The sequence below is a fragment of the Somniosus microcephalus genome, chromosome 4 (genome assembly GCF_052327205.1).
Source record: "Somniosus microcephalus isolate GS21.2 chromosome 4, FLI_Smic_1.0, whole genome shotgun sequence".
In the NCBI taxonomy this organism is placed as follows: Eukaryota; Metazoa; Chordata; class Chondrichthyes; order Squaliformes; family Somniosidae; genus Somniosus; species Somniosus microcephalus.
The window spans coordinates 20,066,766-20,088,529 of record NC_140990.1 but is presented as its reverse complement, the minus strand read 5'-3'; the positions used below and the strand labels follow the sequence as shown (position 1 = coordinate 20,088,529).

General features: G+C 44.2%; 1 pseudogene; it reads left to right on the top strand.

Annotated features, from left to right (window-relative positions):
* The first annotated feature begins 7,777 nt into the window (after positions 1 to 7,777).
* On the top strand, positions 7,778 to 21,207 carry LOC147118367 (uncharacterized; annotated as a pseudogene).
* The last annotated feature ends 557 nt before the right edge of the window (positions 21,208 to 21,764 follow it).

The window sequence follows — 21,764 nt, the reverse complement described above, 5'->3', positions numbered from 1 at the left end:
AGCAGGCAGAAATCCCCGAGTGACACAATTGGGCGTTATTGTAACGAACTATTGATAATTACAGTCATTGAACAAATAGACTCATTGAACCATTGTCACCACAAGACCTTCTGACAACACAATCATAGAAAGTTACAGCACGGAAGGAGGCCATTTCAGCTTATCGTGTCTATGCCGGCCAACAAAGAGCGATCCAGCCTACTCCCACTTACCAGCTCTTGGTCCGTAGCCCTGCAGGTTACAGCATCCCAAGTGCACATCCAAGTACGTTGTAAATATGGTTCGGGTTCCTGCCTCTACCACCCTTTCAGGCAGTGAGGTCAAGACCCACACAAACCTCTGGATGAAGAAATTTCCCCTCAAATTCCCACTAAACATTCCACTAATTACTTTAAATCGGTGCGCCCAGGTTATTAATCCTTCTGCTAAGAGAAATAGTTCCTTTCTATCAACTTTATCTCGGCCACTCATAATTTTATACTCCTCAATAAGGTCTCCCCTCGGCCTGCTCTGTTCCAAGGAAAACAAACCCAGCCTATCCAGTCTTTCCTCATAGCTAAGATTCTCTACTCCCGGCAACATCCTTGTAAATTTCCTCTGTACCCTCTCGAGTGCAATCACATCTCTCCTGTATTGTGGTGACTAGAACAGCACGCAGTACTCTAGCTGAGGCCTAACTAGGCTTTTATACAGATGAAGAATAACCTCCCTGCTCTTGTATTCTATGCCATGGCTAATAAAGGCAAGCATTCCGTATGCCTTCTTAACTACCTTATCTACTTGACCTGCTACCTTCAGGGATCTGTGGACATGCACTCCAAGGTCCCTTTGTTGCTCTACGCTACTCAGTGTCCTACCATTTAATGGGGCAGAAATTCGGGTCGGGGGCTTGCCGCGCGTGCAAGCCCCCGATCTGCACTCACCCGACGCGCCTGCCGTTCACCTCCAGGGACGCCTGGATTTCCTGTTTGAAAGAGAAGAATCCCGGGCAGCGTTTGACGTCACGCCGCCCAGGAGTGCAGCCAGCGCGATGCCTGTAGCGCGCAGTGCAAGTGAGACACGCCCCTTGAGGTCTCAGTTTAATAGGACACGCCCCCAATGTTTCTCACAAGCTGAAAAGCATTTTTACATGCAGAGCAGCATTTCAAGTAGGTTTTTGGTATTTTTATGAAGCTTTTGGTAACTTTTATAAACTCTTACATTATTTTGAAGAATCTGAAGTAGTTTTAAACAGAATTAAAGCAATTAAAAGCCCTGAAAGAACTTTTTTCATTCCATTTATTTATTTTGCAACGTCGTCGTCATACGTGTCTTCACACTGTTCCCTTTGGGGAACTGTATGAAGTGGTGGAAGGATTTATGGCCGTGATTGACACTCATTCCGTGAACGTAACCATCTTTGAACCAGCCATTAGGGTGGTTAGTCCTATGGCGGGAGGGTTTTACGGGCTCCACAAGCTATACGAGGAGGGGGGCCACCCACACCCGCAAATATCCCACTGGATGTCAACCCAGAATTTAGAGCCGGAGCTCCGACTCCACTTGCCTGGACTGTCTGGAGCAGGGTTCGAAACTCTATCCCGTCTGGCCCAGCGGCGGGGATCCTACTGCTACGCCAAACGCCCACTCGGATTAGCAACGTGAAATGGCTGTAATGAGCACAATTCACTGCATTAAAAGAACTCACAATTGAACTGATGATGACCTCAGCAATCTCCTCAACGAGGTGGAGGCGCAGCGCCTGCTCATCATTAGTAATGAGAAGTCAAAGACGCCGCAAAAAGGACAGATGATAGCTTGGTCTTTCAAGTGGCAGCATAGGGCTCCAGTCACGGGGAGGGAAAAGGTGCAGGAAACGCATGGGTGTCACCTTTTGCGCGGAGTGGGCCTTTTGCATAGCGGTAAGCATCCCCGCCGCTGGGCCAGAAAGAGTAGGGTTTCAAACCCCGCTCCAGACAGTCCCGGCAAGTGGAGTCAGAGCTCCAACTATAATTTCTGGGTGGACATCCAGCGGGATACTTGCGTCCGCGGGTGTGGGTGGCCCCCCCTCAGATGGGTTGAGGGAGCCCGTAAAACCCTCATGCCATAGGACTAACCACCCTAATGGCTGGTATGAAGATGGTTATGGTCACGGAAGGAGCATTAACGTGGCCAGAAATCCTTCCACCACTTCATACAGTTCCCGAAAGGGAACAGTGTGAGGATACGTACGACGATGACCTCTTGCGCAATGCACCTCCTTGGACCCTCAGTCGCAGGTGCGAGGGGGCAAATCGTGCAATTGTTAAATTTTTCATTTTATTGACATGTAAAATGTTGGCCCAGTACTTCTGTTCCAAATGCGTGAGTACGGTCGGGGTACTCACGCGTCTGGCCAGAGGAAATGCCGGTTTTCAGCATGCACAGCGCATGCAGGGAAAACCGGCATTTCCTGTCCTCTGAACTGAGGGGTTCAGAGGCAGAACGCTTGCGACTGCACAGGCAGCGGGTGCGCAGTGAACTTCGTCGATTTCATTCATGGATTCAGTGAGGTTAAGTCCTTACAACTTACACATGAAAAAAAGCATGAGTACAGTTGCTCCAGAGGCTGCGGAGGAAGATATATTTTTTCGTGGAGCTTCTGAAAGGCAATATTTTTGTTTGGGAAAGGGAGGAAATTTATTTTAAGGAATGCTGACGTAAGTTTTAAAGTTTATTTTTGTTTTTTAAAACGGGTTTTCAGTACTGTAGGTAGAAGGAGCAATTGTGGCTATGTGAATTGAATTTGCTGTGTTTATTAAATGTGAAAATGACTCCAACATTTTTAAGAAAGAAACTTTTCATCAGTAATATATTCTTTTAAGTAATTATGTATGTATGTCTGTATATATTCCTTTGCGTATATGTATATATATATTCCTTTACTTATGTGTATGAATGTATGTATTTTATTATGACTTTCAGAGAAAGTAACTTATTGGAAAATCATAATTAAATATTTACATTCATACACATAACTAAAGGAATATATACATATACATAAAGGAATATATACGGACATACATACATAATGACTTAAAAGAATATATTACTGATGAAAAGTTTCTTTCTTAAAAATGTTGGAAATGTTACATTACTCATTTTAGAACAGTCATTTTCACATTTAATAAACACAGCAAATTCAATTCACACAGCCACAATTGCTCGTTCTACCTACAGTACTGAAAACCCGTTTAAAAAAAAATTAAACTTTAAAACTTACCTCATCTTTTCTTAAAATACCTTTCCTCCCTTTCCCAAACAAAAATATTGCCTTTCAGAAGCTCCACGATAAAATATATCTTCCTCCGGAGCCTCTGGAGCAACTTTACACTTGCTTTTGTCATGTGTAAGTTGTAAGGACTTAACCTCACTGAATCCATGAGTGAAATCGACGAAGTTCACTGCGCACGCGCTGCCTGTGCAGTCGCATGCGCTGTGCCTCTGAACCCCTTCGTTCAGAGGACAGGAAATGCCGGTTTTCTCCGCATGCGCTGTGCATGCTGAAAACCGGCATTTCCTCCGGCCAGACGTGTGAGTACCCCGACCGTACTCACGCGTTTGGAACGGAATTACTGGGCCAATGTGTATTCCCTTTCCTTGTTGGCCCTCCTCAAATGCATTACCTCGCACTTCTCCTCACAATCTACTTAAATTTATTGTACACAGTCTTAATTTAAAAGTGAGCAAATGAATGCGAAATATTTCACCTGCCAATAAAATATTGAGGACAGAACTGAGAGAAAAAGACGAGAAATTGGCAGAAAAAGGATGGAATGAAAGAAGAAAAATGCTGGATTGCCCAAACGTGTTCTCTGTTTTATTCCATCCCAAACCAAAAAGGTATGAATTTCACAAAAAATAAATTTTCTGCAAAAGGCAGAATCTTACAAAAAGCCGATCCCGCTGATGGAACTACAGAACCCACTTGGTTTAAAGTACCACATATTAGGCTTGTTAGCAAAATCAGCATGGACACAAAATTGACGAAGGGATAGAAAACAGAGAGTTGTGGATAATGTCTGTTTCTCACCACATTTTCAGAGAGTAAATTCCAGATCTTAACAACTCGCTGTGATAAAATGACATATTCTCCTCTCCCACATCGTTCTCCTTATTTATTCTATTAAAACCCCTCATAATTTGAACACCTCTACTAAACCTGCACTTAATGTTCTGTGTTGTAAGGGCAACAACCCCATCTTCTCCAATCTCTCAACCTGACTGAAGTCCCTCATCCCTGGTGTCATTATGTTAAATACGCGCCACTGAAGTGCCGGACAATGACCAGCACCAACAAGTGAGAGTCAAAACCACCTCCACTTCAGAGTCAATGGCATTTCCATCTCCGAATCAGCCAGCATCAACATTCAACAGGTCGGCATTGATGAGAAACTCGACTGGAACAACCACATAAATGTAAGTGTTATCAGAGCAGGTCAGATGATGGGTATTCTGTGGTGAGTGGTTCACCTCCTCACTGCCCAAAGCCTCTCCACCACCTATAAGGACAAAGTCAATGTGTGAAGTAATACCCTCTGTAGACATATCTAACACAAAGGAAGATTGTTGTGGTGTTTGGAGGTCAATCATCTCAGCCTCAGGACATTGCTGCAGGAGTTCCTCAGGGCAGTGTCCTAGGCCAAACTATCTCCAGCTGCTTCATCAATGACCTTCCCTCCAACATAAGGTCAGAAATGGGAATTTTCGCTGATGACTGCACAGTGTTCAGTACCATTCAGAACTCCTCAAATAAAGAGGTAGTCCATGCCCGCATGCAACAAGACCTGGACGACGTTCAGGCTTGGGCTGATAAGTGGCAGGTAACATTCGCGCCACACAAGTGCTACACAATGAATATTTCCAACAAGCGAGTGTCTAAACACCGCCCCTTGACTATCAATGGCATTACCATCACCGAATCCACCGCCATCAACATCCTGAGGGTAAGCATTGACCAGGCACTTAACTGGACCAGCCACGTAACTACTGTAGCAATAAGAGCAGGTCAGAGGCTAGGTATTCTGCGGCGAGTGTCTCACCTCCTGACTCCCCAAAGCCGTTCCACCATCTACAAGGCACAAGTCAGGGGTGTGATGGAATACTCTCCACTTGCCTGGATTTGTGCAGCTCAACACTCAAGAAGCTCGACACCATCCAGGACAAAGCATCCCACTTGATCCCACTCCATCCAGCACCTTAAACATTCACTCCATACACTACCAGCGCACTGTGGCTGCAGTGTGTACCATCTACCAGACACACTTTAGCAACTCGCCAAGGCTTCTTCAGCAGCACCTCCCAAACCCGCGACCTGTAAGACCAAGGGCAGGGGGCGCATGGGAATACCATCACCTCTATGTTCCCCTGCAAGTCACACACCATCCTGACTTGGAGACTAATCGCCGTTCCTTCATCGTCTTTGGTCAAAATCCTGGAACTCACTCCCTAAAAGCATTGTGGAATACCTTCACCACAGAGCAGTTCAAGAAGGTGGCTCACCACCACCTTCTCAAGGGCAATTAGGAATGGGCAATAAATGCTGACCTTGCGAGCGACGCCCACATCCCAGGAACGAATAAAGACAGAGGGAGGTCAGCTGGGTAAGACCCTAATAATTCTAATAATTTTATTGAACTTTTTTCAATATTCATGACACTTACACATATTAAACTTAAGAGTCTACAATTTAAGTCAGTGCTAAGACGTCGTAATCTGGACAAAATCAGAACCTGCTGAACATACTTTAATGCAATAATAAACTGTCGGAATGCACATGGTGCGTTCCAGGCTCCGAGCCAGATCGTCAGGGGAACAACTGGATACAAACGACTAAAAAGGTATTAGAAAAGGTGAGATAATGAAGTGCTAACCGTGACAAGAAGAATCGACAAAGAATAGATAACATCGTGCAGATTCACTAAAGATAATTATAACATTTACACGTTGACCTCATGCGTTAACGTGTTACAAATTAATCAAAAATAATCAGAAAGTGTTGACACGTTATCATCACTATTTAGACTATCAAAGGTACGACACACAAAAGTTCAGGGGGTCTTGAACTTCCATCTTTAACCACTCTAGGTATATTAAAACTAAAGTCTTAGAACTTTTCCTGGTGCGTCCTCCCATCACCATCTGTCGGTACCAGTACTCGCTCGGTCACTGTAGGTAGTGACACGTGCAATATGATTGAAAAACTTAATTCAGACGTTTCAGAGGATCCTAGTTTATGAGCTTGTTCGACAGGTTCTGGATACGGACTACACTGCAAAAATCCAAATGTATATTAAGCCTATTATGGGGCAAAAACCTCATCCTCTCCACTTACTGAATGGATGCAGCTGCAACAACACTCAGGAAGTCAAGCGCCAAAATTGGACGCAATACTCCAGCTGGGGCCTAACCAGTGTTTTACTAAAGTTTAACTTAACTTCCTTGCTTTTTTACTCTATGCCGCTATTTATAAAGCCAAGACATTTTTATGCCTTTTTAACAGCCTTGTCCTGCCACTCTCGAAATATTGTGCACGTGCATCCCCAGGACACTCTGCTCCTGCACCCGCTTTAAAATTGTACCAATGAGTTTAATTTGCCTCTCCTCGTGCTTCCTTCCAAAATGCATCACTTCACACTTCTCTACGTTAAATTGCAACATGTGACACCTGTTTATGCCTGTATTTGTGTTCGTGGGGTTCAGCAAAGATTTCCCGGCAGCTATGCATCGTCACAATCTCTCTCCAGCACGCGCTATGGCTCATTTCCTTACACTGCAAATATTAAAGCAACTGCGAGTGAAATTTTTGCTAGTTTTGTAATATTACCGTTTGAAAAATAACATCATTTAGATTGAAATCTGGAATGAAGGACATACTCATGGAGACAGGACTGAAACCCGGATGAGGTGGTTCCCCCGTAGCACTAACCACGCTACCCATGTGATTCATTTCAGCATAGTGAAATGGCGCCTCGTGTTAGTTTCAGTCTGATGGTAATCTAACGGGTTCAGCAGATATTTGGTGAAGGTGCTCATATTTCCCTTCGAGAAATTGCCAACATATTAGTCTGATGACGGTAAGATATTATCTTGAAGTGACAATATATCGGTTTTAATATAGATGAATATGTTCAGTATATTTCACTCACTCTCACTGAGACTGAGCTGGTTGACGAGTGGTCGGGTTTGATTAACCATCTGTTGGGGACACACAAGGGAAAGACTTCCTCTGGTCTCTCTGTGGAAATCTCGACTGAAAGCTGTTTTAACGAAATCGTAAGCTTATTCTTTTAGAATGCCTTCACCAGCTCGTTAGAAATAGCGACGAGAGGAAATGTGTCGCACACAGCGGAAAGCTCAGTGTAACCACGAAACGTACATGACAATGAAGTTCAAGGTCTCGCTGAGCCGTCACATACCAGCAGAGAACCAACAAACAGTCAGTGTGACAGTGTCGGGCCCATTAAATAAAGCCCCAAACCTCAGCAAAGCTGAAGCTTTCCTCACATCAGAGGCTCCCACTGAGTGATTGATTCCACCTTGAGATACTTCAAGCTGTGGCTCAAAGGGCTTCAAGTGACCCAGGACCATCATTTGAATCTCCTTTCAATATATGGCGGGTGAATTGGAGATTACGTCATTGTAGCGGAACAATGAGACCAGGAAGTGACGTTGACCCAACAGGAGCCTCTGACGGGGTCTATTCCGGTTCGGGATTGGGCTTTTAACCCGACCGACAGGTTTGGGCTCGGCAGCGGCCATGCGGATGTTCAGCGCCTGGGTTGTGTTCGGGGTGTTTATTGTCGGTAAGGATAACTCCAATCATATCGTGCTCAAACTAAAGTGGTAATATTATTTAATTGACACCAATTAATACTCGATCTTATCTTGTTCCTCAACACATGTTACAGATCAGAGTGATGGAGAATCTATTACTCAGTCCCAGTCTTCAGAGAGCAGGAGAGAAGGTGAAGCAGTGACTATAAAATGTACCTATAGTACAACAGCCAGCAATTATTATTTATATTGGTACGGGCAATAGTCGGAGAAGGAGTCCCAGTTTGTAATCAGGAGTTGGTCTTTGTATTCAGAAGAAAAGAAAGGAGAAGGTTTTGGAATCCGTTTCTCTGCTGAGCTCCAGACCTCGTCTAAATTCACCAGTTTAACCATCTCCGGGCTGCAGCTGACTGACGCTGCAGTGTATTACTGCGCCCTGAGACTCACAGTGATGGAAAGCAGTCTCACCCGCGTACAAAAACTGCCACTGGACGGTAGGGCGGAGCTCCTGTCTGTTGGGGTTGTGTGGAATCGCGGGCAGATACAGCCACAATGAGCAGCGGGCTGTCAGGCGCTCAAACACACACCGAGAGAAAACCAAATTAGCCTCGGATCAAACTGTCACCCAACTGTTTCCAGGAGCGGCCGAGAAAACAAACTACAGAACCCAATCGGCCCAAAAGATCGATCACAGAATCAACCGACCGCTTAAACTGTTCGTTCTGCTTCTGATCGGCTGGTTTCCCTTAAAATTGTGGATCCATTTTCAGATCAGCTCCGAGAAGGAGGTTGCTGACACTGGCAGGAACTTCCTGCTGGTCGCTCCGCGAATGGGCCGGGATCTGGTTCCCATATTCTGCCTGTGTTTGTGATTTAATTCGGCGCATTCATTCAATACCGAATATTTAATCTGTTGAGGTGCTCGGGAAATCCTCTGACACGTTATTTTATTTTAGTTTCACCTAAAGATAGATCTGAGTTTCTGAACTTGAAAACAGAGTTGTTGGAAACACACAAACGAATGGGACAGGACATGAAAGGGAAAAATAGTTGAATGTTTCTGGAGACGTGTGGGGGAAATAAAGAGATTTCTGAACTGTTTCACTGTTCTTGCTGTTTCGGTCTATGGCTGCATCATTTAACGTCCGTTCATTAGTTTACCTTCAAATAAATCTGGCATTGTGCTATTGTTCTGCAAGGAGAGCGCTGTCCTTGTGGCTGTTTCCGCTCGGGAGGCTGGAATCAATTGGCATTAAGTGGTTCAGTTGAATTACATCCTGTCAGTGATTTGGTGTAAAATAAACAGAGACAGGGCTTAGTGTCCGACAAACTGTGTAATATAAAGAGAAACAGGTACAAGCGCAACATTTACAGAGGCATGGTCAAGTTCACTAATAACTGAGACAGGGTCTATTGTAATATAAACAGAGACAAGATCTAGTGCAGTAATAAATGAGAGAGGGACGATTGCAATAGCAACAGAGATATGGTCTCGTGCAGTAATGGGTTGAGACGGGGCCAAGTGTAATATAATCAGAATCATGGTCTAGTTTCTTTTCATTCGTTCCTGGGATGTGGGCGTCGCTGGCAACGCCGGAATTTATTGCCAATCACTAGTTAGCCTTGAGAAGATGGTGGTGAATCACCTTCTTCAACCGCAGAGGGCAGTTAAGAGTCAACCGCGGTGCTGTGAGTCTGGAGTCACATATAGGACAGACCATGGTAAGGACGACAGATTTCCTACCCTAAAGGACATTACTGCACCAGATGGGTTCTGGATTAGCTAGTCCAGTAACATAACCACAATGCTAGTGTACTCGCTGAGGTCTAGTACAGTAATAGGTTGAGACAGGCTCAACTGCAATACAAGCAGAGACATGGTCTTGTGCAAAGATGACTGAGAGAGGGTAGTGTAATATAAAGAGAGATATAGTCCAGTGCAATAATAACTGAGAGAGGACCTACTGTAATATAAACAGAATCAGGATCCTGGGTAATATAGACAGAGACATGGTTTAGTGCAGTAATAACGGAGACAGAGCCTGGTGTAATATAAACAGAAACATGGCCCAGTGTGATAATAACTGAAACAGGGTCTAGTGCAATATAAACAGAGACATGGTCTAGTGTGATAATAACTGAGACAGGGTCCAGTGTAATGTAAGCAGAAACATGGTCTAGTGTATTAATAACAGAGACAGGGGCTAGTGTAATATAATGAGTGACATGGACGAATGAATTAAAGACTGAGTCAGGGGATAGTGTAATTTAAACAGAAACATGTTCAAGCGCAATATATGCAGGGACATAGTGTAGTGCAGTAATAAATTAGACCGGGTCTGGTGTAATATTTAAAAAATCCAGAAATAGTGAGGAACCAAGGGTTTAGTGAGAATCAGGAACTTAAAGAAATTATTATTAGTAAATAAATAGTACTGGTGAAATAAATGGGACTAAAAGCCAACAAATCCCCTGGACCTGACGCCCAGCATCCTAGGTTTTTAAAAATGGTGACTGCAGAAACAGTGGTTGAATTGGTTTTGATCTTCCAGAATTCCCTATATTCTAGAACGGTGCACACGTATTGCAAGATAGCAAATATAACCCCGCTATCCAAGAAAGGATGGAGACAGAATACAGGGAACTATAGACCAGGTAGCCTGACATCAGTAGTCAGGAAAACGCTGGAATCTATTATTAGGGACGTGGTAACAGGACACTTAGTAAATTATAATATGATTGGGCAGCGTCAACACGGATTAATGAAAGGGAAATAACAAGAGAAAATGCTGGAAAAACTCAGCAGGCCAGGCAACATCCGTGGAGAGAGATTCGAGTCGACGTTTCGGGTGTAACCCTTCTTCAAAACTGGAAAGGAAATGAAACAGATCGAACGGCAGGGCTGAGAGAGAGTTTTTCCAGCATTTTCTGTTGTTATTTCGGTTTTCCAACATCTGCAGTATTTTGCTATCGTATTTATGAAAGGGAAATCGGGTTTGACAAATGTAATAGTGTTGTTTGAGGTTGTAGCAAGCAGGGTAAATAAGTGGCTGTAGTGTACTTCGATTTTCAGAAGGCATTCCACAAAGTGCCACACTAGAGGTTATTACCCAAACTTAGGGCTCATGGGATTGGGGGTAATATATTAGCATAGATTGAAGATTGGTTAACGGACAGAAAACAGAGTAGGAATAAACGGGTCATTTTCGGGTCGGCAGGCTGTAACTAATGAGATACTGCAAGGATCAGTGCTTGGGCCTCAGCTATTTACAATCTATATCAATGACTTAGATGAGGGGCCGGAGCATAATGTATCCAAGTTTGGTGATGGTACAAAGCTACGTAGGAGAGTAAGTTGTGAGGAGGATGCAAAGAGGCTGCAAAGGGATATAGGCAGGTTAAATAAGTGGGCAAGAACATGGCAGATGGAATGTAAACTGGAGAAATGCGAAGTTATCCGCTTTTGTAGGAAAAAGAGAAAAGCAGAATATGTTTTATACATTGAGAGATTGGGAAATGTTGGTGTTCAGAGGGATCTGGCTGTCCCTGTACACGAATCACTAAAAGTTAACATGCAGGTATAGCAAGCAATTAGGAGTGCAAGTGGTATTTTAGCCTTTATTAAAAAGGGATTGAAGTATAAGAGTACTCAGTCTGTAGAATGTATATTTCCTACCTTGTATTTTGTTTAGTATGATTTTCTGATTTAATCTTAATAAGCCTTACTGCAATTATATAGGGCCTCGGTGAGACCACACCAGGAGAACAGTTTGAATCACCTTAACTAAGGAAGTATATACATGCCTTAGAGGAAGTGCGATGGAGGTTCACCAGACTAATTCGTGGGATGGGGGGATTGTCCTTGAGGAAGGATTGACGATACTAGGCCTATATTCCCTAGAATTTAGAAGAATGAGAGGTGATCTCATTGAAGACTCTAAAATTCTTACAGGGTAGATGCAGGGAGGATCTTTCCCCTGGCTGGGGAGACTAGAACCAGGGGTCACAGTCTCACAATATGGGGTCCGTCATTTAGGACTAAGATGTGGAGAAATCTCTTCACTAAACGGATTGTTAATCTTTCTAATTCTCGTCCCCAAAGGGATATGGATGCTCAGTCGTTGAGTATATTCAAGACAGAGATCGATAGATTTTTGGATATTAAGGGAATCAAGGGTTTATCACCTGCAGGCTGCCGTTTTCCGTAACACCAGCTACAGAAATGGCTGCAAAGGCAAAATACTGCGGATGCTAGAAATCTGAAATATTAAGAGAAAATGCTGGAAATACTCAGCTGTTCAGGCAGCACCTGTGGCGAGAGAAGCAGAGTTAATGTTTCAGTTCGAAGACCTTTGGTCAGACCTGGAAAATGTCACGGATGTTACAGGTTTTAAGCAAGTACAGAGGCAGTGAAAGTGGGGGTGGGGAGGAAGGAACAGAAGGGAAGGTCTGTGATACGGCTGAATGCAGGAGTGGTTAAATGACAAAAAGGATGATGGTGTAAGGCGAAAGGAGGATGTTAATCACAGAAATCACAGAAACCATCACAGAAACCCCACAGTGCAGATAGGGGCCATTTCGGCCCATCGAGCCTGCACCGACACATATCCCACCCGATCCCTGTAACCCCTACACCAACACATATCCCACCCTATCCCCGTAACCCCACGTATTTAATCCCCCTAACGCTAAGGGTCAATTTATCATAGCCAATCAACCTAACCCGCACATCTTTGGACAAGTAAAAAAACAAAAGATGATTCTAGAGGAGGTGTAAATGGATGCAGCAGATTTATTACCAGCATCTGCTGTCCTTAAAAATGGGAGCAGTGGTTATGATCTGAAATTGTTGATCTCAGTGTTGAGTCCAGGAAGTTGTAAAGTGCCTTATCGAAACCGAACTATCCCTTTGTTTCTACTGTTCGCTTTTACTGACACCATGTGGCCAAAGACTACCATTGCACCAATTGTGAACATGGCGATGCAAGCAACTGTTTCTGATATTAATGTATCAAGAAACAGCTTACACTGATGTACCACCTCATCACCTTCTCCGGGAGGTCGTAACGGAGTTAAAGTGCAACTAATTGCAGATGTACGAGAACGATCTGCGCGCAGAAAGATCAGGAAAAGAGCAAAGTGGCTCGATTGCTGTTAATGTATTTCTGCTGAACTTGGTTGAAGGGAGGAATGTTGACCGGGACACAGTGTGGGACCCTAGGAGCTTAATGTTCACTTCAGCAGAGAAGGTTCAGTGGGAACAAGTTATTGGTGCATGATATTACCAGAACGATAGGGCCTTTTTAGGATTACACAGTTTGGAAGTCTCGTTAATAAGCTCGGGTTCTGAAGATGAGAGGGGGAGGGTGAACAGGCAGAGGTCGTGGTTCACATTGGGACCAGCGACATAGGTAGGAAGAGGGATGAGGTCCTGCAACAAGAATTTAGGGAGCTAGGTAGCAGATTAAAGAGCAGGACCTCAAAGGTTGTTATCTCTGGATTACTCCCGGTGCCACGTGCTAGTGAGTATAGGAATAGGAGGATAGAGCAGATGAATGCGTGGCTAAAGAGTTGGTGCAGGAGGGAGGGCTTTAAATTCTTGGATCAGTGGGCCTGCTTCTGGGAAAGGTGGGACTTGTACAAGTCGGACGGGTTGCACCTGAACCAGAGTGGGACAAATATCCTTGTGGGGAGGTTTGCTAGCACTGTTCGGGGGGGTTTAATCTAAAATGGCAGGCGGTTGGGAACCTGAGCAGGGAGACAGAGGAATGGAAAACAGGGATAAAAGCAAAAGATAGGATGGAGAAAAACAAATGTGGCAGTCAGAGAAATCAACGATTTAAATCAAACGTGGCCACAGTAAATAATAATTCTAATAAGTTTAAGAGCGTTAAAAAAACAAGCCTGAAGGCTTTGTGTCTTAATGCGAGGAGCATTTGTATTAAGGTGGATGAATTGGCTGCGCAAATAGAGGTAAACGAATACGATCTGGTTGGGATTACAGAAACGTGGCTCAAAGATGGCCAAGACTGGGAACTCAACATCCAGGGGTATTCGATATTCAGGAAAGATAGGCAAAAAGGAAAGGGAGGTGGGGTAGCATTACTGTTTAAAGAAGGGATTAATACAATTGTAATGAAGGATATTAGCTCTGATGATGTGGAATCTGTATGGGTAGAATTGAGAAATACTAAGGGGAAAAAAACATTAAGTGGGAGTGGTATATAGACCTCCAAACAGTAAGGTGGAGGTTGGGGATGGCATTAAAAGGGAAATTAAAGAAGCGTGCAATAAGGGCACAGCAGTCATCATGGGTGACTTTAATCTACATATAGATTGGGCCAACCAAATTAGTAACAATACTGTGGAGGAGGAATTCCTGGAGTGTTTATGGGATGGTTTCCTGGACCAATATGTCGAGGAACCAACCAGAGATCAGGCCATCTTAGACTGAGTATTGTATAACGAGAAAGGATTAATTAGCAATCTTGTTGTACGAGGCCCCTTGGGTCAGAGCGATCATAATATGATCGAATTCTTCATTAAGATGGAGAATGAAATAGTTGACTCAGAGACAAGGGTCCTCAATTTAAATAAAGGAAACTACGATGGTCTGAGGAGCGAGTTGGGTAGGATTGAGTGGGGAATGGTGCTCAAAGGGTTGACGGTGGATAGGCAATGGCAAACATTCAAAGGCCAAATGGATGAGCTACAGAATTTGTTCATCCCAGTTTGGCGTAAAAATAAAACAAAAAAGGTGACTCAACCGTGGCTAACAAGGGAAATTAGGGATCGCATAAGATCCAAGGAGAGGACATATAAATTGGCTAGAAAAAGCAATAATCCTGAGGATTGGGAGCAGTTTAGGAGTCAACAAAGGAGGACAAAGGGATTAATTAAGAAAGGGAAAATAGAATATGAGAGTAAGCTTGCAGGGAACATAAAAACTGACTGTGAAAGCTTTTATAAATATGTGAAGTGAAAAAGATTAGTGAAGTCAAGCGTAGGTCCCTTACAGTCAGAATCAGGGGAATTTATAATGGGAAACAAGGAAATGGCAGACCAACTAAATGCATACTTTGGTTCTGTCTTCACAAAGGAGGACACAAATAACCTCCCAGAGATGCCGGGGAACATAGGGTCGGATGAAAGCGAGGAACTGAAAGAAATCAGTATTTGTAGGAAAATGGTGTTAGGAAAATTGATGGGACTGAAGGCCGATAAATCCCCAGGGCCTGATGGTCTACATCCCAGGGTACTTAAGGAAGTGGCCCTAGAGATAGTAGATGCATTACTGATCATCTTCCAGAACTCGATACACTCTGGAACGGTACCCATGGATTGGAGGGCAGCTAATGTTACCCCACTATTGAAAAAAGGTGGTAGAGAAAAAGCGGGGAATTATAGACCGGTAAGCCTGACATCGGTAGTGGGGGAAATGCTAGAGTCTATTATAAAAGATGTAATAGCAGAGCATTGAAAAGCAGTGACAGGGTCGGACAAAGTCAACATGGATTTACAAAAGGCAAAGCATGCTTGACTAATCTACTGGAATTTTTTGAGGATGTAACTGGTAAATAGATAAGGGGGAACCAGTGGATGTGGTGTATTTGGACTTTCAGAAGGCTTTCGATAAGGTCCCACACAAGAGATTAGCGTGCAAAATTAAGGCACATGGGATTGGGGGCAAGGTATTGACTTGGATAGAGAACTGGTTGGCGGGCAGAAAGCAAAGAGTTGGAATAAACGGGTCGTTTTCCGAGTGGCAGGCAGTGACTAGTGGGGTACTGCAAGGATAGGTCCTAGGACCCCAGCTGTTCACAATATATATTAATGATCTGGACGAGGTAATTGGATGTAATATCTCCAAATTTTCAGACGACACAAAGCTGGGCGGGAAGGTAAGCTGCGAGGAGGAATTCGGGAAACTCCAGGACGATTTGGACAGGTTGGGTGATTGGGCAGAAACATGGCAAATGCACTATAATGTGGTTAAATGTGAGGTTATCCACTTTGGTGGCAAAAACAGGAAGGCAGATTATTATTTGAATGGCAATAGATTGGGAGAAGGGGAAGTGCAAAGAGAGCTGGGGGTCCTTGTGCACCAGTCGCTGAAGGTAAGCATGCAGGTGCAGCAGGCGATTAAGAAGGCAAATGGTATGTTGACATTCGTAGCAAGAGGGTTCGAGTACAGGAACAAGGATGTCTTGCTACAGTTGTACAGGGCCTTGGTGAGACCGCACCTTGAGTATTGTGTGCAGTTTTGGTCACCTTACCTGAGGAAGGACGTTATTGCCATGGAGGGAGTGCAGCGAAGATTCACCAGGCTGATACCTGGAATGGCAGGAATGACGTATGAGGAGAGATTCTGTCGTTTGGGCTTATACTCACTGGAGTTTAGAAGATTGAGAGGGGATCTCATCGAAACCTATAAAATTCTGTCAGGTCTAGACAGACTAGATGCAGGAAGGATGTTTCTGATGGCCGGGGAGTCCAGAACCAGGGGTCATAGACTAAGGATAAGGGGTAAGCCATTTAGGACTGCAATGAGGAGGAATTTCTTCACCCAGAGAGTGGTGAACCTGTGGAATTCTCTGCCACAGAGGGCGGTGGAGGCCAGTTCATTAAATATATTCAAGAAAGAGTTGGATATATTTCTTGAGGCTAAGGGGATCAAGGGATATGGGGAAAAGGCAGGGACAGGATACTGAATTTGGATGATCAGCCATGATCACATTGAATGGTGGAGCAGGCTCGAAGGGCCGAATGGCCTACTCCTGCTCCTATATTCTATGTTTCTATGTTTCTATGAAGTGGAATCCACAAGGTACTGATTCTGAAACCAGATTCCATTAACTTTAGCCAAGATGCTCCTAAAATACGAAATGGGTTCAGGTGACATCTTGAATACATTGTGTTAAAATAATGCTGGTTAATATCGTTACCAAAAAGAAGACTAATAGATGTCTATAAAATTATGAACGGTATTGAGAGAGTGGATACAGAGAGAATGTTTCCACTTTTGGGGAAGACCATAACTAGAGGCCATCAACATATGACAGTTACCAAGAAATCCACTGGAGAATTCAGAAGTAACCTCTTTATCCAAAGAGAGGCTAGAATGTGGAACTCGCTACGCCAGGAGTGGTTGAAGTGAATTATATAGATGCATTTAAGGGGAGGCTGGGCAAGCAAATGAGGGAGAAGGAAATAGACGTTTACGCTGATAGATATAAATGAGGAAAGACGGGATGAGGCTCGAGTGAAGCATATACACCGGTATGGATTGGTTTGGCCGAAAGGCCTGTTTCTGTAATAAAAACAGAAAATGCTGGAGAAACTCAGCAGGTCAGGCAGCATCTGTGAAGAGAGAAACAGAGTTAACATTTCAGGTCGATGATATTTCGTCAGAACGGTCATCGACCTGAAACGTTAACTCTGTTTCTCTCTTCAGAGATGCAGCCTTACCTGCCGAGTTTCTCCACCATATTCTGTTTTTATTTCATATTTCCAGCATCTGCAGTACTTTCTTTTTGTGTTGTTGTAAGCCTGTTTCTGTGCCGTATATCCTATGTAACCCTATGTAATCCATTAAGCATACATATACTAATATCACAAACAGCAACTTCAAGAGTACAATTACAAAAATTGTGATTAGTACCATTTTAATTCATAGAATCTTGAGTCTTATGGCACAGATGGAGGCCATTTCTCCCAGCATGCCAGTGCTGGCATTTTGAAACAGCTATCCAGTCTGTCCCACTCCCTGTACTTTCTCAAAAGTACAGTAAATCTTTACTTTTCAAGTATTTACCCAGTTCCCTTTTGAATTTACTATTGAATCTTGAAGCAGTGCATTCCAGATTATTACCCGCTGCGTAAAACATATCCTCATCACACCCCTAGTTATTTTTCCAATTAGCTTAAATCTGATTACCGCCCCTCCTGCCAGTGAAAACAATAATATGGTCCGTATTTCCGAACCCTACGGTTGTGTACGAGATGTGTACACACCCGTAGGGATGTCGCAAGAGCCGGTTTCAGGCATGCGAAGCGCATGCGCTGAAAACCAGCACTTCCGGTCTGTCAAGAATCTTCTTGACAGATCGCACGGCTGCCCTGCAGAAGGGCCTCTGCGGGTGGGGAGTTCCGCTTTCTTCAGATCCTCCACCCGCTGCAATCCCTTAAAAATCTTTCGCCTGGTAAAAGCAGGAGCAAGGCCTGCTTTTACTAGTATAAGAGTTTAGAAAGTAAAAAAAAAATTCACTCATTTATAATTGTAAAATACTTTTTGAAAAGGTAAGTTTATTACATTTTTGTTTAAAATATTTAATTTAATGCAATTTTAGCTAATTTGCTGTTGTTAAATTTATTTAATGTTTTGATGTGTTTTTGGAGTAAACTCCCCTCATACTTTTGATCGGCCTAAGCTGTCAAAAGTATGAAGGGAGATCCCCTTCTTTCATTGGTATCCCATGGCCCACGTGATCCCAGGGAGGCTTGTGAACCGCATGCACCCCTGGGATACCTGGGCCCTGCGTATTTCGCACAGCAGAGGCCCAGGAGCGGAAATGGCCGGACCTCTGGAGCCCTCAGGTAAGGGCGTAGATTTTTTACAGATCGGAGGCCTCCGCACGCAAGAAGCCTCCGATCGGAAAATACGGTCCTTTATCTCACTGTCAAGTCTATCACAATCCTTCATAATTTTGAACACCTCTATTAGATCTCCCTTTAATCTTCACTGCTCTAAGTAGAACAATCACAAGTTCTCTAGTCTCCGCATAACTGAAGTCCCCCATCCCTTGTACAATTCTATAAAATCTCCCCTGTACCCTATCCAAGGAGCTGACATCCATCCTGAAGTGTGCCGGAAATAAATTGAATCAATATGTCTTCCAGAGGTTATTCCTCTGGATATATGATCTCTGAAAATTGGACTGAGACGCAATCTGAGCATTATTAATATTGATAATAAAATCAATTGTAATGATAGGTTACACAGTGCCCTTGGTACTCAGCAATATCGGCCTCTGCATGTTTCATGTTTCAATAAGATCAATGTCGCCACCTGCTACAAGACGCTGAGATTTTCTTAAAACAAGATTCATAATTTCGTACACAACATACATTTACCCAGTGAATTTCACCGATAGGAGTTTTTCAGAGTAAACTACAAGATGGACAAGAGATCAGGAGGAACTATGGGCGGAAGGAACAAAAGCACTCTTACAAATTCTGAGGAATTTTTCATGGGAATGTGTAAAGTTATTTACGAAGAAGCTGGAAAAGAAGAAGGGAATTTCAGCAGCAAAAATAGCACACAACCGCCTCTAATAGTGGAGTATGAGGATCAGCGTCACCTGAGTTTCCAGTGGGCGGCTGCGCAGCTGCGCCGCTCTTACGCCGGGTTGAAACTTGCTGCAATGAGCGCAGAGCGCATGAAACCGTCCACATTTCACATGCGTTTCCGTGACGTACAGTCGGACATTTTGCTGTGACGTGCGGCGGCCATTTTGTGTGACGTACAGCCGGCCATATTTTTGGGACGTGCTGTCGGCCATGTTTGAATGACTTACTGTCGGCCATGATTGGTCCACGTACTATCGCCCGTGTTTCTGTGAAATCTCGTCATGTGAAACTATGTTTATATTTTAATAACACAACACGGTTGAAATAAAACATGATCTCAATTTTCACCAAAGAAGCCATCTCACTTTCTTAATTTTGCTGTAGTCATAAAGATGCAGACAGGGGCGATTAACGCCGGTGACGAGTTGCGCATGTGCGAAAAGTGCTCCCAAAGTGCAACGCTGCCGAGAGCCACACCGGGGCATTTGTGGGCCGCTTAGCATTGTGGGAATCTCTGTCCTTCAATCATTGACAGGGTGCCATGCAACTGAAACATTTTATCCAATTTAGTCCAGCCTCCTGAGGGGCTCCTGCCACACGGGCCGAGCAGTCCTTATAGACTAATAGAACTTGGTCAGATTTATCCCAGGTTAAATGATGCGGCCAGAGACCAGAACAGCAAGAAGAAGAAAAGAGTTCAGAAATCACTCTATTGTCCCCACAGCTCTGCCGAAACATTCAACTACTTTTCTCTTTCATGTCCTCTCCCATTCGGTTGTGTGTTTCCAACTCCTCTGTTTCCAAGTTTGGAAAGTTACATCTATCTTTCCGTGGAACTAAAAGAAAGGAATGCCAGAGAATTTCCCCAGCACCACAACTCATTAAATATCCGGTTTTGAAGGAATACACGGGATGAAATAACAAACACAGGAGTAACATGGGAAACAGATCCTGTCCTATTAACGGAGCGACCAGCAGGAAGTTTCTGGCTCTGTCAGCAAACCTCTTTCTCGGAGATGATCGGAACATCGATCCATAACTTTAAGGGAAAACAGCTGATCAGAAGCAGTAAGGACAGTTTAACCGATCGATTCATTCTGTGATCGATCTTTCGGACCGATTGGATTATGCAGTTTGTTTTTTCGGCCGCTCCTGGAAACAGTTGGGTGACAGTTTGATCCGAGGTTAATGTGGTTTGCTCTCGGTGTGTGTTTGAGCGCCTGACAGCGCGCTGCTCATTGTGGCTGCATCTGCCCGCGATTCCACACAACCCCAACAGACAGGAGCTCCGCCCTACAGTCCAATGGCAGTTTTTGGTATAGGGTGAGACTGCTTTCCATCACTGTGAGTCCCGGATAGCGCACTAATGCACGGCAGCGTCAGTCAGCTCCAGCCCGCAGATGGTTAAACTGATGAATGTGGTCGAGGTGTTGAGCGCTACAGAGAAACGGGTTTTTGCAAATTCTGCTTTATCTTCAGCACCGCCCGAGAATTTGCTCAGTATAAACTCGGGCTGTGTGTCTGGGTGTTGCCGGTACCAGTGTAAATAACTGTAGGTCACTCTAGTATCATAGCTACAGTTTAAAGTCACCGCTTCTCCTTCTGTCTTAACTCCTGAAGACGGCGGCTGAGTGACAGAATCTCCAAGACTCAGATCTGAAAAACATGTTCAAACAGCAAAAGATCAGACCGGCGGGTGCTTAAAATTCAGATTCAAAATATGCTTCGAAAAGAGGGAAAATATTAAATGCGTTTGGTCCACAATTACCTGTCAGAAATGCCCCCCCACACAGCCCAGATGCTCAGTAGCCGCATTGTCGCAGTCCGCTCTGTAAAAGGGGGGTAGGATATTTGAACACACCCGTTCTAAACCCCGTCCTCAATAATCTGCTGTCGTGTCTCAGGATGCTCTGACCTCACTTCCTGGTGTCCCCAATGGTACTGTGAGACCGGTAGGTAGTGAGCTGGCTGCCAGGGAATGGAAACACCCCGAGCTGGGCAACAGTCAATGTTCGTATAGGGGATTGGTTAGAGGCCATGTGTGAGAACGAACCCCTTGTCTGATAATTGTAACCGGGAAGCTCAGGGGTTGTTAATGGTGACAGAAATCATTCCAGCATTCGAGGCACACTCTGAAGTGCAATGGACTTTGGGGGAACTTTGTGTTTAGGGGAGATGTATAAAGGGCTGCACACCATTGCAGGCAGGCACTGAAAGTGCATCAAAAGACAAAAGGGGAGTTAAGGCGCCACAAATGGATTTAGTGGACCACACCCGCTGTTGTTGAGAATTGTGTTGTGTTTGCCCTTTTAAGAATCTCCGTGCGACTCTCGCAGAGGAGGCTGAATTCTTAATTCTGTTTATCGGTGAGAGAGCGCCCTCTGGTGAGCATTACCTGAAACTCTCAGTATGCGTTTTTGTGCGGAATCCGCTGTATCTCTGTAGCAGTGTAGGGCTCCTGGCGCATAAGTACACGGCGGTGTCGGAGATCAGGGCCTTACTGATCGTTCGTTCGGTAATCTTGGTAGTTTGATTGAGTGTGGAAGAGAATCGGTCAGTGAAGTCGCGGTTCAGGATTATTATCCCTGCATAGAGTTAAAACACGTACTGTGGAGACTGCC